This window comes from Buteo buteo, chromosome 20 (assembly GCF_964188355.1).
Source record: "Buteo buteo chromosome 20, bButBut1.hap1.1, whole genome shotgun sequence".
Classification (NCBI taxonomy): Eukaryota; Metazoa; Chordata; class Aves; order Accipitriformes; family Accipitridae; genus Buteo; species Buteo buteo.
In genome coordinates this window covers 15,961,344-15,968,288 of record NC_134190.1, presented here as the reverse complement: position 1 = coordinate 15,968,288, position 6,945 = coordinate 15,961,344, and positions in this window count along the sequence as shown.

Below are 6,945 nucleotides of genomic sequence, written 5' to 3'. Positions count from 1 at the left end.
AATATGTATCGCACCCAGTTGTCTGCCTGGCTGTGCTTCCCCAAACAAAAAACCAGGCCCCCGGTAGTGAAACAGCTTTTGTACTGGTCATCACACTGGGCAGAGATCATAGAATTGTCCTTGTATTGCAGGGTAAAACGGCTCGCAGAGCGCTACCCAGGCCAGAATACCCTGTCAACATACCCTCTCTGCTGACAAGCCATCGGGCTGATCTTGTGGGTCTTCCTAGAAGATTTCCAGCGCTGCCAAGCTCGGCATGTCATCCGGGAGATGCGTGCTTGCTTGCAGCAGGGACAGATCCCAGCGCTCTCACAGCCACCAGCTACTCCAGGTGCCCTTATCGCGATGAACTCGGGCAGGGCTGATGGCCCAGGGGCTTCTGCAGAATCGCTCCCCGAGGCTGCCAGCACGCAGGCAGGTGGTATTTGTAGGCAGCCCAGGTTCAGGTCGAACCGAGGCTTCCTGCTGGGAGCAGAGCAGGTGTAGGTGGCTGTTCGTGTGGTACAAAAGCAGGTGATATGTACATATGTAGCCCAGCCACCAGCCTACTTTCTCAGGGCTTCTGCAGCTGTTTTGAGATGAAGACACTGGAAACACAAATGCTGAAAGCATTGTTTAAATGAGATTTTTGTCTTCACACTGTTCTTCAAGCTTATTTAACTGTTTAATGTGGTTTGCCATAGTTGTTTAAAAAAAAGGCAAAATAATATCCAAAATCAACAACTTATAATAGATAATGGCTTACAATTTACAATTAATTAATTTTCTATTTTATGCTGAAGAAGTAACTGTACTGGTATTTTGCATATTGAGCAATAGATCTATTGAAATAAAATTAATGACAACCCAGTAGTAAAAGGAAATCTTTGCTGTATAATTTAAAAGGCATAAATTAAACTTGGGTCCAAGATGATCTTGAAGTTAATTTAGTATCTGTGTTTCTTTTCATTATTTGGTATACCTACTTATACCAGACTTCACACTTGGAGATAAGAGACTCCTTTAGCTTGCTAAGTGTTCCTAGAGACGCTGTGGATTGTGGGTTGGAGGAGAAGACTGAGCAGCCTCCCTCTCCTCAGGTGGCATGGAAAACGCTCTGGAGCGAGTACTGCTGAAAGCAGGCAGGAGTGGTCAGAGGAGGGAACAGGCTATGGCTGTCCTTTGCATTAGAAGGCTCTGCTAAAACTTTTAAGTGCCTGTAAGAAGTGAACTCAGGCTTTTCACACAGGGACATCCACTTTGCCTCTCACACAAGAGCACCCATTCTCAATTTTTCTTATCACCTCAAAAGTTATATTTAAGTAGATTATTACAATGGAAGTTCACATTACAAGATAGCACACGTGACATCATCAATAACAACAGTTGTCTGACCAGATGAAGCCACAGAGACACAAAGCGCATGCTTGTCTGACCCAGAAGCCATGACAGGCTGTACAACACCCCTGTTGCCCAACCCATCGTATTGCACCCAGCCCCTGGGGACCCACTGCCAGGCTACCATAATTGAACACGTGCAGGAAAATGCACTATGCAGGTAGGAGCAACGCAGTTTGAAAATGTGGTTGCACCAAAGTTGCCTTCCTCTCAGCTGTAGTAAGTATGGTTTTCTCCACTACTTATTCTACCTTGAATGCTGGGCAAGAGGATTTTTTTATTCCTAATAAAAAGTGATTGTTTTTCTAATAGCAGACAAGCTGTAGTCTTTATTGCAGAAAGCTTAGTCCTTGTAGTTTGAAGGTCTTCATCCTAAAATTGGTCTGTAGAACCACTCTTACAATAACGGCATTTCAAGATGGGACACCTGTCAGTCTTGTCTGGAGTTGCTCTGGCTTTCCATACCTTCACCCCTGCAACCTTCCACTTCGCAGCACTGTGGTAGAGCCCTTCCCCCTTTGCCAGCAAAATCAGATGCTGCGACTCCTGCCTCACAGTTCTCCATCCTGGCGACAGCTGGGCCCTTTCCCCAGTGTCCTGGGGAAGAGCTGAACTGCTGAGTGCATGAAGCAAGGATCTGCCATCCAGAGGGAGAGAAGTTGTGCTTCAATAGGGAATCTATGCTTCGGGGGGATGGAAGAGGAGAAGATGCCAGTGCTGCGCTTACTGTGGGGTGGCACCTACCTCCCACTGGAAAAGTGGATAATGAGGGAAAGGGAGGAGTCTTGCAGACCTAAGAAACCCCACTGTTTAACAAATGCTGAGAACAGTAATGTGAGGATTACCACGGTTCCACCCGCCCTTGCTCCCTACCTGTCTAGGAAATCCACAGCTGCTGCAGCTTGCAGTTACAATCTTGAAGCTCATGTTGTGATACTGTGACAGAGAGCGCTTTAATATGGAATTTCATCTGTGGAGAAATTAGCTCCTTGGTCACTATAGATTTTTAGATTTTCAGATAGTAATTCTAGGTGGACAGCCAAGGAAGGAAGCCTTTCCTGGCTCTTTTCAATTAAGTTCTTCAGGAATTACCACTGAAGCTATCGCACTGCTTGAGCAATGTTTGTATCACATTTTGCCTTTCCTCAGAGACAGTCCTTCACCTATTACTGTCATTATTACCTTCCTGGATATGTATTTGCATGAATGATTTTGCTTTTTAGCCAGATAGGGAACATTTTTGTAGTTATACTTCCAGCAACTTCTGGCCTGTTTCTTTCACTTTACCTGATTTCTGCTCAGCAACTTGGTGGTGAAGTTGCTCCCACCCAAGCCGCTACTGTTAGTTTTCCAAAATAGGCATAATTTTGTGTTTTATATAGTGCCTTTGGAAACACATACTTCTAGGTAATCTTTAAAGATTGACAGGTCCTAAACTTTCACGAGTGTGCTCTGCTTCTGGATTAAGCTACCAGTTACACCACCCCAAGTCATTCAGTCAAGCCATGTCTATTATGTTTATGACTCAATCTTATTACAAAAAGTCAAGTTAATGATCTGCGGTCTTGGTAGGCCTCTGGTTTCTCAAAAGCTTACCTTTTGTAGGTGATCTTCTTCGGTAGTTTCTGTGCTTGTAAGCTGCTGCGTTACTCCCCAGATCTTTTCATGCCTCTTGCTGACAACGTTTTACGTTTCTCGAGCTGCTTGCCATACCCCACGTCGCTGTGTGGGAGAGCTTCATACTCTCTTGTTGCTCTTTGCTTTATAGCCACACTCTTAAAAATACTGGAAGAACTGAAATTAGCTCCTCTAGGTTCATGCCAGGTTCTCTTTCAAAGCAATTCAGAGAACATTGCTTGTTTAATCTTTTAACACAAATTAAGCCTGTTTCCAGTTTCAGGTAACATACTGGATATACACAGCACTAGCAAGAGGCTGGTGTTTATTTCTTGGATGCAATTACACAACATCTGCCCTTGTCAGCAGTCGCTGATAAATTATCTGTGGCATGCAGTGCAGAGAAGCTGCTGCTACACCATGGAAGTTTAGAAGATCTCTTGTACGTAGCTCAGTTCTCCTCCTCTAACCCAAGAAACAAGTACAAAATAGCGTGCTGAAAACAAGCAATTCAACCGTTTCTCCCCCTTGCATTGCTATCAAATACACAAGAGTTGCCTGCGCTCCTCCAAGTCTGTCTCCATCCTCTAACAGCACAGCCCATTGCCATCCTGCTGTCAGCCAGGGGAAGGACAGCGTGTACAGATGGGCCTTGGAAAAGAAAAAGGGAAATCAGAGGCACTCTGTCAGCTTTGGCTTTGCTGTGTATAAGCTTGCTTTGGTTATAAACACTGGAGAAATATAGGAACATAAAAGAGCTTTGAAATAGGATTTTAAAAAGGAATGAGTGTCATATCTTCCATTTGAGGAAAAAAATGGTGTGAAGGACAGAGGGTAAGTCAGACAAAAAAAGAAAAACCAATATTAGAACAGCAAAAAAAGAGAATACTACTCAAAAGCAACAGGAAAGAGGCAGGCATAGATTGCCAATTAACGTTTCACATCAAAGGAAAAATCCGATCAAACCCTTTTTCTTCTTCTAAGAAGCATCATGCATTTCCAGTATCTACTGCAGTGGAGCAAGCACGCTTTACACAACACAAGGCCCAAGAGAATAAGCCCAGTAGCCACAAAGTTTGTGGAAACCATTTTACACAGCTGACAGCTAGGACAAAACCAGGACAAAAAGCCATAGGAGCCTGGAGCATCGGCATCGCTGCCCTTGTTCACCAGTCCGTTTCCACCCTGTGCCAGCTACGGGAGATCCGAGGCATGGACCAGTGTCTCACCCCACACACATCTCTGTAGATGCATTTACCCCCTCATAGAGCCTCAGACTGCTCGAAGACCACCACCACTATGCCTCCCCTCCAAAAAACCCTCCACAGGTGCTCCAACATATTCGTTCCTTGCTGGACTGAGCCCACCCCAGCCTGGAACAAGCAGGCACCTCGCAGCGCTGCGAGTGCTGGATGAAGGTGACTTCGCAGCGCCTTCCTCTCGTGCACCTGTACCACAGCCCTCTGTGTGCGTTTAGGCAATGACAGTATCTATTTATACAGGCATCCCTTCTCTGTCCTGAAGCTGGTGAAGGGACACTGAAGATACTGCTACGCTGCGACTGCCCAAGGTTTGCTGTCAGGCAGGCAAACCACCTGCTTGTTTCCATACTGACAGGGGACACATGCCATCACAGGCACGAGGGTTTCCGGCAGGTAAAAACAAACTAAAAAAGAAAACGTTGTTAAATTATAGAGACAGAACAAGGGTGGACACGAACACACAAGTCCACATTAAAACAAGCGCAGGTGTAAAGATTAAAAAAAAACAGTAATTGCTTTGCTGTTCGGTTGTGTACATAGCAATTCACAGCTGTGATTAGTTCATTAAAACATCATTAAAACTTCAAGTGAGCTCAGGCTCAGCCAGGCAAGAACATGAGCATTTCAACTGGCATTTTAAATGGCACATTTGAAAACAGTAGTCAGGTACTTTTCCAGATTTTCTAAAACCTTACCTAAAAAAACCCAAAGGCCTTGACAGGTCAGAGCCTCCCAGCTACAGCTCATGCTCCAGCTTTCAAGGAAGGGAGGAAACAGAAACAATCATTTGAATTCATAAAGTTTTATAATTTTCATTTTTTCCTAGCTTCCTATTGGGCAAACGATTCACTTGAGACTTCCAGAGCCCAAGTCACAGCTATAGGTAACAGTCCTCATTTGCCATTACATTTCCTGTATGAGGTGGTGATATTTATAGCAACTTTCTCAGTCCCTTGCCTAGTTGACTCGTTATTGCTGAGACACTGACAGAGCAGTAGCAGAAGGCAACTACTCCAGCTGGGATTTTTCTAACAAGTTACCAGTGGACAGTCATCAACCAACAACAGAGTGAGTCAGAGGAAATTATTGTTTATAGTTTACAGAACACAGGTGACACTGAATATGTTTGAAAGCAAAGTCCCTGCCTTGAATAGCTTATTTAAATTAGCTGAGGCAGCAGAGGAGGAGGGAGGGCAAGCAAAATCAAGTCTTGCCAATTCATGGCACAGTGCCTGGTAATAGGTCACCAAGCAGGAAAGAAAACCCTGCCTTCATTATCAACATCGGGCCTGCGCTCAGGTGTTGGTGACTTATTTCCTGGAGATGTCTCAAAACACAACCAAAGCCTTTTTAGAAGAGAACTGAGCTCCTGCTATGATGCGGACAGGACATTGTATTTTGTTTTCATGACTAATGGTTGAGAAGTCCAAATAAATGAGCCCAAAACACCAAGTATTTCTGCAAAAGACTAGCAGATTGTCCACGTGGCAGGTACCATGCACAGATGGTATGGACAGATGGACTCTGGCGTCCCCAAACACTGAGTTGATGTGATGAAGAAGTAACCTTGAGCATTCATTCATCGAGTTGGAGCCTCTTAGGTAGGATAAAGCATGCAAAGGTGAGTAAACAGAAAATGGCACAAAACAGTGACCTAGTCAAAAAGCTACCATCAGAAGGGCGTGTGTGTGTGTGTGTATGCAGAGGTAGGGAGGGCGAGGAAGAATTGTAATTAGGTCACAGGGACCAAAAGACAAATAACAGGACAAGCTTATCTAATACCTGGGCTGTTAGTACACAAATGCCAGGACAGAGGATGAACGAACAATTAAGAGTTTTTACACAGCTAATTATGACGACAGAGGATTTGTGGAATAAAATCACTAGGTTAAAATACTGTTTAAAAAAAAGCTGAAGAAAAACCAAAAGGGAAAGCACTGGAGCTATGCCACAAGAGCTACAACAAAAGCCACCTGCTCAAGAATAAAAGGAACAATATTTTGATAAGAATTAAATATCTGTTGGAAAAGCAGCACAGTAGGAAACAAACAGTCCACCGAGTTCTTGCAATAGTTTATGTAAGTTACAGGAATGGGTTTAAGTCAACCATGATTACTAGGATCAATCTGGTTAAGACCAAAAATATGTATGGAAGCCAATCACGAAACAAGTTGTCATTCTGGAGGAAGGAAAGAGTAAACAGCAAAATAAAGACATTCCTGCATATTTCAACAAATTCAGAACTATTAGAAAGCTTCCTGTCAAGCTAATACTCAGAAATAACGCAAAAACAACAAAAAAAATCAGAATATATTCTTATTACGAAGAGGACTAAATAAACACAAAAAGCAGATCAAAATACCTGACCAGAGAATGTTCAGCAGCTTCTTTGCTTCTGTTGACAAAGAACAAACTATGATCAGACACCCCTGACAGACAGGAGCACGAACAAAAGCTACTTCAAGAGTATCTCCCTAAACTACATGTGTTCTGCTCCACTAATTAAAACAGAAGTATATTTGAAGACCAGCAGATAATTTGAAAAACAAAACCAACCAACCAAAAAAAAAATTAAAGGAGATCTGTACGTTTTTGTTGTGCTAGAGAGTGACAAAACAAAGTCGACAGGTAAATCAGGGAAGAAACAAGACTCTGGAATCTGAGGTCTGTCAGGCAACATGGGAAAAAA